Source organism: Saccopteryx bilineata, chromosome 2 (assembly GCF_036850765.1).
Source record: "Saccopteryx bilineata isolate mSacBil1 chromosome 2, mSacBil1_pri_phased_curated, whole genome shotgun sequence".
Lineage (NCBI taxonomy): Eukaryota > Metazoa > Chordata > Mammalia > Chiroptera > Emballonuridae > Saccopteryx > Saccopteryx bilineata.
Genome location: NC_089491.1, coordinates 307,569,734 through 307,589,998, shown reverse-complemented (window position 1 = coordinate 307,589,998; position 20,265 = coordinate 307,569,734). Strand labels below are relative to the sequence as shown.

The window sequence follows — 20,265 nt, the reverse complement described above, 5'->3', positions numbered from 1 at the left end:
TGGACTAGCATGGCAGTAGTTGCTATGGCCCTTAGGCAAAAAGGCCAACCCAAAGCTACAGGATCAAGTCTTTTGGAGATGTAGGCCACCGGTCTGCGCCATGGCCCTAGAGTCTGAGTTAAGACTCCTTTTGTGACCCCCTTTGCCCCATGCATAAAAAAATGAAGTGGTTTCATGAGGTCAGGCAATGCTAGAGCTGGGGCAGATACAAGGGCCTGTTTCAATTGTTCAAATGCTTGTTGCTCTGTATCAGTCCAGGTTAAGGCTTCAGAACCTCCAGTAATTGAATACAATAGTTTAGCAATCTCTGCAAACCCCGGGATACACAGTCAACAGTAACCAACCACCCCCAAGAATTCATGCACCTGTTTCTTGGTCGTGGGGGCTGGGATCTTTAGAATAGCTTCAGTTCGGCTGTGGGAGAGTGTCTGCTTACCTTGCTCAATGTGGTATCCCAAGTAAGTGACCTTGGTGGCACATACCTTTACCTTCTTGGCCAAAACCTGATAGCCAAGAGTTTGGAAAGTTCCTAAGAGGCTCTCAGTTGCTGCTCGGCAGCTTGCCTCTGTTTCTGCAGCTAGAAGCAGGTCATCTATATATTGGAACAAGGTACATTTGGGGTGTTCTTACTGGAACCTAAGCAGGCCCTGGTGCAAAGCCTCATCAAACAGAGTGGGAAAGTTCTTAAATCCTTGTGGTAGCCTTGTCCAGGTTAGCTGACCAGAGATACCTGCCTCTGGGTCTGTCCATTTGAAGACAAAAATAGGCTGGCTAATCAGAACCAGTGGGATGCTGAAGAAGGCATCCTTGAGGTCAAGGACAGTATAATACTGGAGATCTGGAGACAAGAGGCTTAGGCACAGTAGGGTGGATGGTCTCAATCCTTTTGTTTACTTCCTTTAGATCTTGGGCTGGGCAAGAGTTCTTCATGCTGGGTTTCTGTACTGGGAGAAAGGGACTATTTCAGGGCGACTGGCAAGGAACTAGAATACCAGAAGTAAGTAACCTGGAATATGCAGGACTATGCCCTTCTTAGCTTCCCTGCCCATAGGGTATTGTCTTACCTGTACTGGGGTGGCACTAGCTGTAAGCTGTACAATAACAGATGCTTGGTGCTTAACCAAACCAGGAGGCTTAGTCTCTGCCCATAAGGTTGAAAACCTTTGTTGTAAATCCTGCAGATACTCAGTAGGCTGATTAGTCAAAGCTGATGTCTCTTCTAGAAGGTATTCCTCTGATAGTAGGCAAATAACCAAAAGTTGAATAGGAGCCAAGCTTCTCATTGTTTCAAACTGAGCAGAATCACCCATAAACAAAATTGTAGCACTTAGTTTCCAGAGAAAGTCACAGCCTAGCAAGGGATATGGGCAGTTGGGGACCACTAGGAAAGAGTGTGTTACCATGTTCTGCCTAGGTCTACAAGTCATTCTGAAGTCCAGGAACACAAAACACAGTCCCCAGTGGCCCTTTGGATGACAGTCTTTTTCTTCATTATTGGTTCTATCAGTGAGGTTAGGACTGAATGGGAAGTTCCACTGTTAATTAAAAAGTCAACTGGGGATCGAAGAAAAAAGATGGCAGCGGAGTAGGCGGATGCACAGACACCCAGCTCTCACCACCAAACTGGAATACAAATCAATTTAGGAAAAATCAGCATGAAAAACCAACTCTGAACTGCAAGAACAGCTCTCAAAAACCAAGGAGCAAAGAGGAAATCACAGGAGTCCTGGTAGGGAGCCCTTGAACCTCCTCTGCTTGCCGGAAAGGAGGGGTGGGTGGGGCTGAGAGCCCAGAGAGGATCTCGGAGGGAGGGGAGCAGAAACTACTGCTCACAACCACTTGCCTGGCGACCAGGGAGTGAGGTGCGTTGAAAGGACCAGCTTATCTCCCAGGTGGAGAGGACAGGGAGAGGGACAGACTGTGAGGGGATAAGGAATGCAGGAGGTGAGCTAAAAGGGCTGACTCATCCGTGCTGGAGGTGGCCATAGCTGGGGGAGGGACTGAACCTTTCACAAAACAGAGCTGAAGTGCTTCCAGATCAGAGACCTCTGGACATCTCTCCAGCTCCAATCAGCGCAACAAGACACAGCTGAAAACAAGAAGTGGGGAGGAGGGGCAGTAACTCAGGTCTCCATGGAGATCTGAGATACACCTCCCCCTACTGAAGCTGAGAAAACACCCTGCCCCCAGTGAGTCTAGCTGGCTAAAGAGGCCTTCAGAGTCTCAGGTAACACCCACGGCATTCCTGGATACAGTTTCAAGGAAGCCCCCTGCTGAGATCAGTAAACAAGACTATCACCTGTTAAGAAAACAAACAAATCAAGACTTCAAAGCTGCCCAAATCCGAAAGTGGATTACAGATAACAGCTGATACCAACCCAAGAAGACCTAGAAATAACACAACTGAAAACTGGAGGCAGACAACACCAAGCCTAGACTCAACCAACTCTACAAATAAAACAAAAAAAAAGAGGATGAGAAGACAAAAAAGTGGAATCCAAATGAAACCTTCAGGAGATGAACTGAGTGATATGGAAATAATCAAACTTCCAGATGCGGAGTTCAAAATAATGATTGTAAGGATGCTTAGGGATCTTAGAACAACAATGGAGGGGCAGTTTGAAAACCTAAATAAAGAAATAGCAAGTATAAAAAAAAATCAGTTGGAGATGACAAATACAATATCAGAAATAAAGACCACAATGGAAGGAATTAAAAACAGGATAGATAGAGCAGAGGATCGAATCAGCGAGTTAGAGGACAGCTGGAATGAAGGCATGAAAGCAGAAAAGAAAAGAGAAAAAAGACTCAAAAAGTCAGAGGAAACTCTTAGAGAGCTCTGTGACAACATGAAGAGAAATAACATCTGCATCATAGGGGTTCCTGAAGAAGAAGAAAAAGAACAAGGGATAGAGACTTTGTTCAATCATATCATAGCTGAAAACTTCCCTAAATTAATGCAAGAGAAACTCTCACAAATCCAAGAAGCACAGAGGACTCCATTAAAGAGAAACCCAAAGAAACCTACACCAAGACACATCATAATTAAAATACCAAAGCTAAGCGATAAAGAGAAAATATTAAAAGCTGCAAGACAAAAAAAAGTTATCACCTACAAAGGAGCCCCCATCTGACTTCTCAACAGAAACACTTGAGGCCAGAAAGGAATGGCAATAAATATTCAAAGTAATGCAGAACAAGAACCTACAACCAAGACTACTTTATCCAGCAAGGCTATCGTTTAAAATCGAAGGAGAAATAAAAAGCTTCCCCGACAAAAAACAACTCAAGGAATTCATTACAACCAAACCAATGCTGCAGGAAATATTAAGGGGCCTGTTGTAAACAGATCAAAGTGGGAAAAGAATACAGCAAAAAAAAAAAAAAAAGGAATACACCTTTAAAGAAGAAAATGGCAATAAACAACTACATATTAATAATAACCTTAAATGTAAATGGATTAAATGATCCAATCAAAAGACATAGGGTAGCTGCGTAGATAAGAAAACAGGACCCATACATATGTTGTCTACAAGAGACACACCTTAGAACAAAAGACACACATAGATTGAAGGTAAAAGGATGGAAAAAAACGTTTCATGCAAACGGAAATGAAAAAAAAGCTGGGGTAGCAATACTTATATCAGACAAATTGGACTTTAAAACAAAGGATATAGTAAGAGATAAAGAAGGCCACTACATAATGATAAAGGGAGTAATCCAACAGGAAGATATAACTATTATAAATATCTATGCACCTAATATGGAAGCACCTAAATATATAAAGCAGACTTTGATGGATTTAAAGGGTGAGAACAGCAATACTATAATAGTAGGGGATTTCAATACCCCACTAACATCACTAGATAGATCCTCAAGAAAGAAAATTAACAAAGAAACAGCAGACTTATTGGAAACACTAGATCAACTGAATTTAATAGATATCTTCAGAACCTTTCACCCTAAAGCAGCAGAATATACATTCTTTTCAAGTGCTCATGGTACATTCTCTAGGATAGACCACATGTTAGGGCACAAAAGTGCTCTCAACAAATTTAAGAAGACTGAAATTGTATCAAGTACTTTCTCCGATCACAACGGCATGAAACTAGAAATGAATCACAACAGAAAAGCTCAAAAATTCTCAAACACATGGAAACTAAATAGCAGGTTGTTAAATAATGAATGGATTAAGAATGAGATCAAAGAAGAAATTAAAAATTCCTAGAAACGAATGACAATGAGCATACAACAACTCAAAATTTATGGGACACAGCGAAAGCAGTGCTGAGAGGGAAGTTCATAGCACTACAGGCACACTTTCAGAAGCTAGAAAAAGCTCAAATAAACAACTTAACCCTGCACCTAAAAAAATTAGAAAAAGAACAGCAAGTAAAGCCCAAATGTAGTAGAAGGAAGGAAATAATAAATATCAGAGCAGAAATAAATGACATAGAGGCTAAAGAAACAATACAGAAGATCAATGAAACTAGGAGCTGGTTCTTTGAAAAGGTAAACAAGATTGATGAAACTTTAACTAGACTCACCAAGAAAAAGAGAGGACTCAAATAAATAAAATTAGAAATGAGAATGGAGAAATAACAACTGACACAACAGAAATACAAAATATTGTAAGAAAATACTATGAAGAACTGTATGCCAAAAAACTAGACAACCTAGTTGAAATGGACAAATTCTTTGAAACATACAATCTTCCAAAAATCAATCTGGAAGAATCAGAAAACCTAAACAGACCGATTACAACAAAGGAGATCGAAACAGTTATCAAAAAACTCCCAACAAAGTAAAGTCCAGGGCCCGATGGCTTCACAACAGAATTCTACCAAATATTCAAAGAAGAACTAACTCCTATCCTTCTCAAACTATTTCAAAAAATTCAAGAGGAAGGAAAACTTCCAAGCTCCTTTTATGAGGTGACCATAATTCTGATTCCAAAATCAGGCAAAGACAACACAAAGAAAGAAAATTTTAGACCAATATCTCTGATGAATATAGATACTAAAATCTTCAACAAAATATTAGCAAACTGGATCCAACAATATATGGAAAAAATCATACACCATGATCAAGTGGTATTTATTCTGGGGAGGCAAGGATGGTACAATATTCGTAAATCAATCAATGTGATTCTTCACATAAACAAAAAGAAGGAGAAAAACCATATGATAATTTCAATAGATGCAGAAAAAGTATTTGATAAAATCCAGCACCCATTCATGTTCAAAACTCTCAGCAAAGTGGGAATACAGGGAACATACCTCAACATGATAAAAGCCATCTATGAGAAACCCACAGCCAACATCATACTCAATGGGAAAAAATTAAAAGCAATCCCCTTAAGATCAGGAACAAGGCAGGGGTGTCCCCTTTCACCACTCTTATTTAACATGGTCCTAGAAGTTCTAGCCACAGCTATCAGACTAGAAGAAGAAATAAAAAGAATTCAAGTGAAAAAAGAAGAAGTAAAACTATCATTATTTGCAGATGATATGATATTGTATATAGAAAACCCTAAAGTCTCAGTGAAAAAGCTACTGGACCTGATAAAGGAATTCAGCAAAGTGGCAGGATATAAAATCAATACTCAGAAATCAGAGGCATTTTTATACACCAACAATGAACAGTCAGAAAAAGAAATTAAGGAAACAATCCCCTTCACAATTACAACCAAAAAAATAAAGTACCTAGGAATAAACTTAACCAAGGAGACTAAAGACTTGTACTCGGAAAATTACAAAGCATTGATAAAAGAAATCAAGGAAGATACAAACAAGTGGAAGCATATACCGTGCTCATGGTTAGAAAGAATAAATATCATTAAAATGTCTATATTACCCAAAGCAATCTATAAATTCAATGCAATACCAATTAAAATACCAATGACATACTTCAAAGATATAGAACACATATTCCAAAAATTTATATGGAACCAAAAGAGAACACGAATAGCCTCAGCAATCTTAAAAAAGAAGAATAAAGTGGGAGGTATCACACTTCCTGATATCAAGTTATACTACAAGGCCATTGTACTCAAAACAGCCTGGTACTGGCATAAGAACAGGCATATAGATCAATGGAACAGAACAGAAAACCCAGAAATAAACCCACAGTTCTATGGACAACTGATATTTGACAAAGGAGGCAAGGAAATACAATGGAGTAAAGACAGCCTCTTTAACAAATGGTGTTGGGAAAATTGGACAGCTACCTGCAAAAAAATGAAACTAGATAACCAGCTTACACCACTCACAAAAATAAACTCAAAATAGATAAAAGACTTAAATGTAGGCCATGAAACCATAAACATCTTAGAAGAAAACATAGGCAGTAAGCTCTCCGACATCTCTCGGAGCAATATATTTGATGATTTATCTCCATGGGGAAGTGAAATAAAAGACAGGATAAACAAATGGGACTATATCAAACTAAAAAGCTTTTGCACAGCTAAAGATAACAAGAACAGAATAAAAAGACAAACTACACAATGGGAGAACATATTTGACAATACGTCTGATAAGGGGTTAATAACCAAAATTTATAAAGAACTCGTAAATCTCAACACCAGCAAGACAAACAATCCAATCCAAAAATGGGCAAAAAAAAATGAATAGACATTTCTCCAAAGAGGACATATAGATGGCCAATAGGCATATGAAAAAATGCTCAACATCACTAATCATTAGAGAAATGCAAATTAAAACCACAATGAGATATCACCTCACACCAGTCAGAATGGTGCTCATCAACAAAACAACACAGAATAAGTGCTGGCGAGGATGTGGAGAAAAGGGAACCCTCCTGCACTGCTGGTGGGAGTGCAGACTGGTGCAGCCTCTGTGGAAAACAGTATGGAGATTCCTCAAAAAACTGAAAATCGAACTGCCTTTTGACCCAGCTATCCCACTTTTAGGAATATACCCCAAGGACACCATAGAACAGCTTGAAAAGGAGAAATGCACCCCCATGTTTGTGGCAACATTGTTCACAATATCGAAGATCTGGAAACAACCCAAGAGTCTGTCAGAGGAGGAGTGGATTAAAAAGCTTTGGTACATATATACTATGGAGTACTACTCAGCCATAAGAAATGATGACATTGGATCCTTTACAATAACATGGATGGACCTTGATAACATTATACGGAGTGAAATAAGTAAATCAGAAAAAAAACTAAGAACTACATGAATCCATACCTAGAAGAGACATAATAATGAGACTCAGAGACATGAACAAGAATGTGATGGCAACATGGGTGGGGGGTGGGGGGAGGGAGTGAAGAAGGAGAGAGGGATTGGGGAGGGGAGGGGCACAAAGATAACCAGATAGAAGGTGACAGAAGACAATTTAACTTTGGGGGAGGGGTATACAGCACAATCAAATGTCAAAATAATCTAGAGATGTTTTCTTTCAACATATGTACCCTGATTTATCAATGTCACTGCATTAAATTTAATAAATAAATTTAAAAAAAAAGTCAACTGGGGCCCTGGCCAGTTGGCTCAGTGGTAGAGCATTGGCCTGGCATGCAGGATTCTCAGGTTCGATTCCCAGCCAGGGCACACAGGACAAGCGCCCATCTGCTTCTCCACCCCCCCCCTCCTTCCTTTCTGTCTCTCTCTTCCCTTCCCGCAGCTGAGGCTCCTTTGGAGCAAAGATGGCCCGGGCGCTGAGGATGGCTCTGTGGCCTCTGCCTCAGGCACTAGGATGGCTCTGGATGCAATAGAGCGACACCCCAGATGGGCAGAGCATCGCCCCCTGGTGGGCATGCCGGGTGGATTCTGGTTGGGTGCATGCAGGAGTCTGTCTGACTGCCTCCCCGTTTCCAGCTTCAGAAAAATGAAAAATAACCCTAAAAAAAAAGATAAAAAGTCAACTGGGTAGCCCCCAACTTTAAGGGTTACCTTGGGCTCTTGGGGGTTTATTAGAATAGAGCCCCAGCCCTGTCAATTTTCTTGTAGGTTGAAATCGTTTGGCCCTGACTTGTCTGTCTGAATATTTTCTTTTATTTTAGGGCAGTCACTTTTCCAGTGCCCTTCCTCCTTACAATAAGCACATTGATTCTTGCTTAACTTTGGCCTTCCTCCTTTCTTGTTCCCTTCTGATTTCTCCCTTTGTTTCCTTCATGGCTGCTACAAAAACTTTAGTTAATCTTTTCTCCTGCTTTTCACTATGGGTGTCCCTATTGTTAAAAACTTTTTGAACCATTATTGTATTTCAACTAACTGCGATAAGTTCATCCCTGGGAAACCTTCTAATTTTTGTAGCTTCTTTCTGATGTCTGAAGCTGATTGTAAAACAAATGCTAAGTTAATCACCTTTGCCTTCCCAGGTGCCTCTGGGGCAATGGGAGTATACACCCGATATGCCTCCTGCAGTCTTTCTAAATTGGCTACCAGAGATTCTTGTGGCCCTTGGATGGTTTCTGATACCTTTAACAAATGTATAGGTTTCCTAGCTTCCCCCCTTATCCCTTGTTAACAGAAAATGGTGAAAAATGTTCAAGAATTCCCTTTCACCAGAAGTATTTGGGCCCCATTGGGGCTTACAGAGGGACACATTTTTTCAACATGATCCTTGTTTTCCTCTAGTGAGCCCCCTCTGGTTCCAAGCACTGCCCTTCTTGCTTCTGCCCTAATCCTTTCTCATTCCTCTGATGTGAGCAAGGTTACAAGGAGTTGTTGGCAATCATCCCATGTAGGGCGATGGGTATGAAAGACAGATTCTAATAACCCAGTTAAGGCCTGTGGTTTTTCAGAAAAAGGAGGATTTTGAGTTTTCTAATTATACAAATCACTTGAAGAAAAAGGGACATAAACTAAGAGTGACTGCTCCCTTTCGTGGCCCTCACCCGGAGGAGCCTCTCTGAGAGGCAGAATGGGGACAGGAGGTGCTGGTGCTACCTCTGAGTCTCCTTTCCAAGTTTGAATACAGATGTGATGAGAGGAAGAAAGGGGCTCAGGAGGTGCCAACAGGGCTGGAGCTGGAGGGGGATACAGGGGTGGCAATTCAGAATCCTCAGAGGTTGCCTGCAACACAGGTGGCTGCTTTGAGATGCCTCTGGCAGCTGGGCTACAAAAACCTTTTGCCCTGAGCATATAGCACAACCTTTCAGCCAAGATGGTGGGTTTTCTAATAAAGCTTTCCAATGGTCAATGTAAATGAATTGGTTGGGGTGACCAGGATCCCAAGTTACAACATTCCAGACTGCTTATATCTTCCCTGGGTCTAGAGATCCCTGACTGGGCCAGTCTACCCTGAATGTTGGCCACTCTAATTCACAGAGAGTTTTCAATGTAACTTTAGACAATTTTACACCATAATCATCAGAAAATCCCAACTCAAAATTCTTACCATGAACTGAAGGGGTGTCTGTGGAGTACTAGAACCTCCACCCATTGTAAAACAGAGGGTCACAATAGCTATGGATAGCAGGAGGAGTCGGATCAAAACCCATGGCAACATACAGTGATCAATGAAGAAGAAGTCCTTCACTGGACTCTGTCTTATAAGGATAACAGAGTAAGAAAAACCAAGGGTTGAGTGCCCCTTAGAAAGGGACCACACAGATGCCTTCCTGGCTGCATCCCTTGCAGGAACTTAGGTGCCTCTTAGCATTGGCAGGTCAGTATAAAACCCCAACTCGGATTAGGCTATGCCTAACACTGCCCTGAGCTGTATGAGGTCATCACAGACCACAGGCTAGGGCCCATGCAGACTCTGTAGCTTATACCATGGAACCACAAACTGGAAACTAGGCATATGCACGTGAGATCCTCACCCACGCACTATTCACTCAGGGGTTTTCAGTGTAGAAACAGTATAAGAAAGCAAAAGCAAAGAACAATATCTCAGCAGGAGCAGTTGGAGAGGGATCCTTGAAAATAAAGCCCCTCAATCCAGTGAAGAATGTAGAAGGGAGATCCCAAAGAGGAACCAAACCAGGAGATGTCCTCTGGGATAGTTTGTAAAAATAAACAAAAGTGACAAAACAAGCAGAGGGTAACCATATAAAAGAGTAAAACAAAAAATGTCCCAGGAAGCCCAAGGTGGAACTTAATTCAGTCCCTGAAAATGTCTTTCTGAGAGCACAAAAAACTCCCTGCTAACATCTTAGCCTTAAGAAGCCTATTAGGCAGGTCTGATCACATCTGATTCTCTGTCACAATGGTTTCAAAGTGACTGGTCACAAATAAATTGCTCTACTCATCTCTGGAGGACCTTCCAATAATTCCAAATGGGTGGATAGGCATTCTGGTTGTCCCACGCTGACTGTTGGTCCTGCAGAAACACCAGTGGGGCCCTGGAACATCTCAGGGGAACCTCTCCTACTGGTTTTCTTCTCCCCAGCAGTCTGCCAGGAAGGCCACCTGCTTGTGGCAGAACCAGATGTGTCCAGAGGACACAATCTCGCTGGGGCCTCCAAAAATTATATTGGAACAGCAAAAAATAGATATTTGCCACACAATTAAGTAGACAAATTAAGGAGTTTTTATTACAAAAACCAGGACCAATGAGTGGACTAATGTCCTAAAGCACTCATGGCCCTGAGCACAGTCAGGGGCCAGTTTTAAAGACAAAATTACATCCTGGTTGGGGTATGGGGAAGAGGGGGAGCCTAGTGAAGCATGGCACAAAGGCAGTAAACAAGCTCATTAATCTTTCTAACAAGCTCATTAAATCTTACTAACTTTTTACAATGTTTATCTATAGGAAAAATTTAGGGAGAAACATCCAGGGAGTTTACGACCCTATACACATCAGCAATCTTGCAAACCAAGCTCTGAAGCCCCTTTAGAAAAATCAAGTTCTGGGGTTACTTAGAGTTCAAGATAGTTGTCAAAAGCTAAATAAGATTACTTGTGCTAAGAGTCTCCTTGCTCACCTCAGTCACTAACTTAGAGGAAATTCCTCAATTGGGATTTTTCCTCCAAATAATTTACCTACCATTATGGCTATAGCTCTCCTGCAAGGGAATGCTTTAATCCAGGGAGAAAAACATCAAATCATACCTAACATATATTTGTATCTCTAAAATGGTGGCATTTGAATAAAATCCAATTGCCATACCTCAAATGAACCTAAAGAAAATGGAAAATGTCCTTGGGACCCATGGAATGACTTTTCAAGGTTATAGTTTGACAGAATATTTGCTATGCATTTTGAGTTACAGTAACAGTAATATTGTTTACTTGATAAAATTATCTTTTTCAGACCCCAAAGTGTTAGCTTATGTACGTGTTAAAGCATAGATAATTAAGCCCCTAAAGGCAAGATTGGTTTCGATTCTCTCCAAACCCTATCAGTTTGCCTTGGGCAAAGTTTTCCCCTCTTTGTTGCTGTATTTTCTTTTCTTCTACAGTTGTCTGTTGAAACTCCCACAAGGGAATGCAGGAGAGAAACAGGAACATCAATCTGTTCCTGTATGTGCCCCAATTGGGATCAAATTGGCAAGTTCTGTGCTTCAGAATGATGTTCTAACCAACTGAGCTATTTGTCCAGGGCTATAAATTCCCTTTTAAAGTAATCTTGTAGGCCCTGGCCAGTTGGCTCAGCGGTAGAGCGTCGGCCTGGCGTGTGGGGGACCCGGGTTCGATTCCCGGCCAGGGCACATAGGAGAAGTGCCCATTTGCTTCTCCACCCCACCCCCTCCTTCCTCTCTGTCTCTCTCTTCCCCTCCCGCAGCCAAGGCTCCATTGGAGCAAAGATGGCCCGGGCGCTGGGGATGGCTCCTTGGCCTCTGCCCCAGGCGCTAGAGTGGCTCTGGTCGCAGCAGAGCGACACCCGGAGGGGCAGAGCATCGCCCCCTGGTGGGCAGAGCGTCGCCCCCTGGTGGGCAGAGCGTCGCCCCTGGTGGGCGTGCCAGGTGGATCCTGGTCGGGCGCATGCGGGAGTCTGTCTGACTGTCTCTCCCCGTTTCCAGCTTCAGAAAAATACAAAAAAAATAAAAAATAAAAAAATAAAGTAATCTTGTATATAGAGCGTAATTCTAACTACTGCATTAGGTCTCAAAGGATATTGGTAAATATTAGGTAGGGTAAAGTTTTGGGGGTTTTTTTTTTTCTGAAGTGAGAGGCAGGGGAGAGGCAGGCAGACAGACAGACTCCTGCATGTGCCTGACCGGAATCCACCTGGAATGCCCACCAGGGGGTGATGCTCTACCCATCTGGGGCATTGCTCCATTGCCATCGAAGCCATTCTAGCACCTGAGGCAGAGGCCATGGAGCTATCCTCAGTACCCAGGCCAACTTTGCTCCAATGGATCCTTGGCTGTGGGAGGGGAAGAGAGAGATAGAGAGAAAGGAAAAGGAAAGAAAGGGTGAAGAAGCGGATGGGTGCTTCTCCTGTGTGCCTTGGCTGGGAATCGAACCCAGGACTTCCACACGCCAGGCCAATGCTCTACTGCTGAGCCAACCAACCAAGGCAGGTAGAGGTAAAGTTTTAATAAGAGTGGCTCACTTGGTCTTGCCAATATCTGTACTGAAAAAGGCCCAAAGTTGCATCAGAATTTCCTGCAACAAACTTTTAGTCTCAAGATTGTTTTTCTCTTATGAAAGTTTCTTTAAAATCATTATTTTCTCAATTGGTGCAGTATCTGATTTACTTATTTCTAAGTACATTTTGCCCTTCTGGAAAAAAAAATATGTAGACATCTATAGGGTCAATGCCTAATTGACTTTTTAAATTTTTTATTAACTTTAATTTATTGTGTTAACATGGGTTTAATGACTGGTTTACTTACTTCTAAATACATATTACCCTTCTGGAAAAAGGATATGTGAGCATCTGTAGGGTCAATGCTGGACATGGTCTTTCCCTCTCCCTAGCCACATTGTGCTGTGGTTATGGATCCTGATATTGGGCCATGAGATAAAGAATGGTCAAACTGAAACTAAGGTTTTACTAAGAACAATGGAAATGAGTCACCAGATATGTATCATGGAGGGGCAATATGAAACTGCAGTGCATATCCTTCCCCCTACCCTCTGCTTACCTGCTTGCTTGCACATAGACAAAAAGTTCCACTTGAGCAACTTCCCAGGGCAGACTGCACCCTGCAGGATGTGAAATTTTTACCTACTGGTCACAATTGGTGCTTTTCCTAAATTTAAGAAAGAAAGGCTATGTCTAATTTATAAAGAACTTCTAAAACTCAACACCAGGAAGGTAAACAATCCAATTAAAAATTGGGCAAAAGAACTAAATAGATACTTCTCCAAAGAGAACGTACAGATCAACAATAGACATGAAAAAATGTTCAATGTCACTAATCATCAGAGAAATGCAAATTAAAACCACAATGAGATATTACTTCACACCTGTCAGAATGGTGCTCATTAACAAATCAACACACAATAAGTGCTGGTAAGGATGTGGAGAAATGGGAACCCTCCTGCACTGCTGGTGGGAATTCAGACTTGTGCAGCCACTGTGGAAAACAGTACGGAGTTTCCTCAAAAAATTGAAAATAAAACTGCCTTTTGACCCAGCTATCCCACTTTTAGGAATATATCCTAAGAATAAAAAAACACTGATTTAAAAGAAGATATGTATTCTCATGTTTATTGCAACATTGTTTATAATAGCCAAGACCTGGAAAAAGTCCAAATATCCATCGTGGATGAGTGGATTAAAAATCAGTAGTACAGGCCTGACCTGTGGTGGTGCAGTGGATAAAGCGTCGACCTGGAAATGCTGAGATCGCCGGTTCGAAACCTTGGGCTTGCCTGGTCAAGGCACATATGGGAGTTGATGCTTCCAGCTTCTCCCCACCTTCTCTCTCTGTCTTTCTCTCCTCTCTCTCTCCCTCTCTGTCTCTTTCTCTCCCTTTCTCTCTCCTCTCTAAAATGAATAAATAAAAAAAAGCAGTGGTACATATACACAATGGAATACTATGCGGCTGTGAAAAAGAAGAAAACCTTACCTTTTGTAACGGCATGGATAAACCTAGAGATTATTATACTAAGTGAAATAAGTGAGACAGAGAAAGACAAATATCATATGATCTCACTTACATGTGGAATCTAATGAACAAAGTGAACTGAGGAACAGAATAGAAGTAGAGGCAGGGTCACAGGAAGCAGAGGGACAGCTATCAGAGGAAAGGGGGATGAAGGGATGGGATCAGAGAAGATGAAGGGATTAGTGAAATTATATATACATAACACAGAGATACAGATAACAGGACAGCAAGTCCCAGAAGGAAGGGAAGAGGAAGTTAGGGGAAGGAGGGAAAAGAGGGTATAATGGGGGACATCGAAGTGGGGGTGAGGGAGTTATATTGAGTGGTACACTTGAATCTATGTTAACACAATAAATTAAAATTAATAAAAATTTTTTTAAAAAGTTATGTCTGCATCATCTGGTCTTCCTTCTGGATTCTTTGGGATTCCTCAACAACACCAGATCCATTTTCCAGGTCTATACCTCCTATATTACAGAATCATTGGTTTAAAGAAAATTTCACCCTATCAGGTTAACTGGGGCAGATTTGATTAGCAAAATATATATTGCCCCTTAACATTCCCTAGTTGGAAAAGGACAGGTTTTGATTTAAAACCAGTATTGGTTGATTACATATTCCTACTACTTGCACAGAAGTTTTATTCTCAAAGAGAAAGCAACTTAGTTGAATACAGTTAAGAACAGATAAAGTAGCCCAGTATATAAGGGACTTTAGTAATTTCCCTCCTTTTAATGATAATTTTAATTTTTCTTAAACTATTAGTAAGGAGAAGGGGAAATGCCTTCTCATAGTCCTTGAAGCAATCATATCTTTGCTCTGTTTCTTTTTTATTTTTTTCTAAATCCCATTTCAGTTTCCTATATTAATGTTTTTTGTTTGTTTTGTTTTTTTAGAGAGAGAGAGGAGACAGTAAGAGAGAGAAGCGGAGAGACAGATGAGAAGCATCAACTTGTAGTTGGGCCACTTTAAGTGTTCATTGATTGCTTCTTACATGTGCCTTGATGGGGAGGAAGGGGCTCAAGCTGTGCCAGTGATGCCTTGCTCAAGCTAGCAACCTTTGGCTTAAGCCAGCAAACTTGGCTTTCAAGCTAGTGACCTATGGGTTCAAGAAAGCAATCTTGAAATCATGTTGATGATCCTGTGATCAAGCCAGTGACCCCGTACTCACGCTGGTGAGGCTGCACTCAAGCCAGATGCGCCTGCACCCAAAGCCAAACGAGTCTATGCTCAAGCTCAAGGAGCCTATGTTCAAGCCGGCAACCTCAGAAATTTTGAACCTGAATCTTCAGCATCCTAGGTCCACTGTACTACCCCCAGTTAGGCCCCTGTGATAATTCTCAAGGTGACCTGGCTTTCTATAATAAAAAGAGACTTCTCTTCAAGAGTTTCCCAGAAAATCCTATTTAATAATTTTGTTGCTTTTGTTCCTAGAAACTATGAGGGTTAAATTAGCCCCTGTAAAATTCATATTCCCCTCGCCCAAACATTTTGTAAGTATAGAGTTAATTTGTTTGTGCCTGGCCAGCAGTGGCACAGTGGATAAAGCATTGACCTGTAACGATGAGGTCGCCGGTTTAAAACCCTGGGCTTGCCTGGTCAAAGCACATAAAGGAGTTGATGCTTCCTGTTCCTCCCCCCTTCTCTCTCTCTCTCTCCTCTATAAAAAATGAATAAAGACTTAAAAAATACTTTAATTAAAACCTCTTGGCTGTTTTTAGGATTTACCAATAAGGTGACCAACTTTTTTACAATGAAAAGAAGGACAAAAATAAGTTGAAGAAAACAGTATCGTAAATAAATTTTTTTTTAATTTTTTTTTTTTTTTTACAGAGACAAAGCAAGAGTCAGAGAGAGTGATAGATAGGGACAGACAGACAGGAATGCAGAGAGAGAGAAGCATCAATCATCAGTTTTTTGTTATGGCACGTTAGTTGTTCATTGATTGCTTTCTCATATGTGCCTTGACTGTGGGGCTACAGCAGACTGAGTAACCTCCTTGCACAAGTCAGCAAGCTTGGGTCCAAGCTGGTGAGCTTTGCTCAAACCAGATGAGCCCGCGCTCAAGCTGGTGACTTCGGGGTCTCGAACCTGGGTCCTCCGCATCCCAGTTTGACGCTCTATCCACTGCGCCACCACCTGTTCAGGCAAGAAATATTTTATTCATTGCAACAGTAATACACTATAATATGACAAATGCATAATAAAAAACATTTGTAATATTATATATTGTAATTATGCTTACATGCCTATTAATTTTTTTTCTTTTTTTATAATTTTTTTTATTATTTTATTTTAGAGAGTGGGGGAGAGAGAGAGAGAGAGAGAGAGAGAGAGAGAGAAGGGGGAGGAGCAGGAAGCATCAACTCCCATATATGCCTTGACCAGGCAAGCCAGGGTTTCAAACCGGTGACCTCAGCATTTCCAGGTCGACGCTTTATCCACAGCGCCACCACAGGTCAGGCCATGCCTATTAATTTTTTTATTTTTTTTAATTATTTATTTATTTATTCATTTTTAGAGAGGACAGAGAGAGGGAGAGAGAGAGACAGAGAGAGAGAGAAGGGGGGAGGAGCTGGAAGCATCAACTCCCATATGTGCCTTGACCAGGCAAGCCCAGGGTTTCGAACTGGCGACCTCAGCATTTCCAGGTCGATGTTTTATCCACTGCGCCACCATAGGTCAGGCCTAATTTTTAATAATTGTAAGAAAAAGTACTCATTTAGATACAAATATGACTCATCACACACAATGGATCAACTCTGCATCTATCGAATACGGACATTTACAGATTAGTCTTCCAATATCAAAAAGGAGGACATGTAGGAGGACACTTTTCAAGGGAGGACGCAACTTACAAAAGAAGGACTGTCCTCCCTAAAGGAGAATGATTGGTCACCTTATTTACCAAGGACACCAAGTCTGTGCTACATCAAAGAACATGTGTCTCTGCAGCAGAATTCCCCTCATTACGTCAGTAACCAAGGCCACAAGAAACTCAATATGCTAATCTAAGCTTGCCCAGGTGCACAAATGTTATGCCAGCAAATTCCCTATATCTAATGCTCCCTCCCCCAGCTGGAGGCTGACACTGTCTCCTGGTCTCAGACCATTGTATGCTTGCAACCAGGCATTTGTAAAATAAATTTTCTTTTTGGTAAACACCAGCCTTGTGTTTTTGGTTCAACCCATGGTTTCTGCCTTTCATTCTGGTGCCGAAACCCAGGAGGTGTGTGCTAGAGACAAGTTGAAGGTGTAATCCAGGGGTCCCCAAACTTTTTACACAGAGGGCCAGTTCACTGTCCCTCAGACTGTTGGAGGGCCAGACTATAAAAAAAACTATGAACAAATCCCTAAGCACACTGCACATATCTTATTTTAAAGTAAAAAAACAAAATGGGAACAAATACAATATTTAAAATAAAGAACAAGTAAATTTAAATCAACAAACTGACCAGTATTTCAATGGGAACTATGCTCCTCTCACTGACCACCAATGAAAGAAGTGCCCCTTCCAGAAGTGTGGTGGGGGCTGGATAAATGGCCTCAGGGGGCCGCATGTGGCCCGGGTTTGGGGACCCCTGGTCTAAGCCCAACCCCAAGAGAGGTGAGGTTTTGCTACCTGGGAACAGTGAGTGGCAGCATCCCATCTCAGGTTAACCCCAGGAACCTGCCTGCCTTGACCATGGAGTTGAGGGACTAGTTCCTCTGACCCTCAGGCCACATCTCCTGAACACACCAAGAAGGGAAACTCCCTTACCTTGTGTGGAGACAAACTGAAAACCAGGCACCAGGATAAATACTGCCCTTTTATTTCACCTCGCCACATCCACATGGGGCAACAATCACACGGGTGAGTGAACCTAGCTGCTCTATAAGTGGGAGTTTCAATCCCCTCTTGCATCTCTCATTCCACCATCCAGGACAGTTCTGAAAATCCAGCATTGGGAGTTCCAGGCATTTGCTAGGCATTTGCCTCGACTGGACTGCTGTACGAGGATACCTGGAAAGCAGCCAGCCTCCATTTCTGGTGGGTTTAAGAGAGTGGAGACACCTGCCTTGTCCAAATGCTCATTCCACCGCCCAGGATGGTCCATTCCCTCCTTGAAGATTGTTAGATGCTCACCCACCACATCATGGGGAACTCTTAATCCACCATCCTGTAAAGCCAGTATCCACAGCCACTATCACAACAGCCTGCCCATGCAGGTTCACACTGGATTCGGACAGTCGGTAAAGAAACAACGGAGCCAAAAACTGGTGAGCCATCATCTTAATCCTAGCTTGCACCTGGTGGGCAAGTAAAAACACACACTGGGCTCCAAAACTCACTCATTCAGTGCTTACAAAGCTACTGACGTCATTCGAGTTTCCTAGAATCAAAGGTTTCTAGCTCACCAGACTTATTAACCTCTGTTCCCCATCTCCTTCCTTCTCCTGCACAAACTCTGCACAAACTGGCTTTTCCTTCAGCACTCTGCCATCTTGGCTGCTTCTCCTGGCCTCTTCCACATAGCCTTTTTCTGCTCTCTCCTCTAATGTGAATCTCAGGAACCAAGAGAGCAAACTCCCGTTCTGCCCCATTTTATAGTGTAGAAACCAAAACCTTTAATCCAATATACAAAATAGAGAAGTCTCTAATTCTCTAATACAAAGTCACTTATCTGGGGCATGATGGGATTGCACCACCCCACATCAAAAAGGGTGGGAAAGGCTTAGTCCTAAAACCAAGCCCCAGGCTACAAGCATCTTGCCTGCCCACAGCCCGCCCCCAACACACATTAATATTACCTGGGTGACAGCTACCATGTGGGCAGTGCCAGCTTTAACAAAGTGTGCATAATATTTTTTATCTGCCCAACACATCCAGGCGTCCCCAAACTACGGCCCTCGGGCCACATGCGGCCCCCTAAGGCCATTTATCCAGCTCCCACCGCACTTCCAGAAGGGGCAACTCTCTCATTGGTGGTCAGTGAGAGGAGAACTGTATGTGGGAGCCCTCCAATGGTCTGAGGGACAGTGAACTGGCCCCCTGTGTAAAAAGTTTGGGGACCCCTGCAAGGCAATCCCTTTCGGTTGCCTCCAAGAAAAAAATCTTCCAAATGCTCAGCCTTACACTAGATCTCAGGCTGTCAGTGAAACGAGAGGTGGTCCAAAATCCCTTATGTCCAGGCCTTTTTGCATTCAGATCACAACTCACTCTCTGTAATTCTTGTTCTCCCTCTCAAATATTCCTTCTCCACTTAAACCCAAAGGAGCCCCCCTGCTCTGGTGGACCCTTCTAGTGTTTCCTCCTTTGATCCTGCTGACCACAGACCCCCCCACCCCACCTCCTCCTCCTGCTCCCTCTGCTCCTCAACCTCCTGATTCCCAGAATGCATCCCTGTCACAACCAGAACCCCCTCCATGTTCAGTGCTGCCACTTTCCCGAACCTCCCCTCAGCCGCAGCCACCAACCCTTTCTTCCCCAGTACATACCTGCTCCGGGACGGGACGGCCTTCGGCCCTGCTCCTTCCCTTGCCTTGGCCCCCATCTTGGAGTGCCTTTTACAGGAGGTAGCTGGGGTCAAGGGCATTGTCTGAGTCCATGTCCCTTTTCCTTAACTGACCTATCGCAGAGATATACCACCCTAGACCCCTCTAGCACAGAGGACAACTAGTCTTTTCATATGAATGTCATTTTCCAATCAGTACCCGACATCAGGGACAAGCTGCAAAAGCTAGAAAGCAGCCCTCAAGCTCCTCAATGAGACCTTTTACACTTGACCTTCAACATCTTTAAAGAGAAAAGTCCCAAAACAAAAACTAGCTCACTTAAAAATGTTAGCCTCTGCCATGAAGGGCCCGCAGACCCAATTCCGGGACATTAAGGGCAGTCCAAAGGGCAAAAATCATCACCCTAGCCTCATTCTAGATGAAAAATGGGCACCATTCTTAGTCCATTGTGTCCAGACATAAATGTGGCTACAGTGAGACAGGTTATGCTTCCACCACACACAGTAATGTTATTTCAGTGGTGACAATGAGACCTGTAACATTTTGGGAAAAAAGAAAAAAAATTATCATCCTATTAATACCCCACCAGGTATTTGCTATCAGTGTGGAATAAAGGTCGCTGAGTGTTGGGCAGATAAAATGTATTATGCTCACTTTGATAAAGAGGCCGTTGCCCAGGTGATATTAATGTGTGTTGAGAATCCTTGTAGCCTGGGCCTTGGTTTTGGGATTAAGCCTTTCCCACCTGTAAAGCCATGAGCCACAGCCAGGGCCACTATCGGAGCAGC

The 20,265-nt window shown here is 42.5% G+C and overlaps 1 protein-coding gene and 1 non-coding gene across 2 annotated transcripts in view; both read left to right on the top strand.

Annotated features, from left to right (window-relative positions):
- SLAMF7 (SLAM family member 7) overlaps positions 1–20,265 on the top strand; it is a 36,837-nt gene that overhangs the window by 4,100 nt on the left and 12,472 nt on the right.
- LOC136327512 (small nucleolar RNA SNORA1) lies at positions 19,883–20,021 on the top strand. Its single transcript, XR_010729713.1, has one exon. It is a non-coding gene; the product is annotated as a small nucleolar RNA SNORA1 (small nucleolar RNA).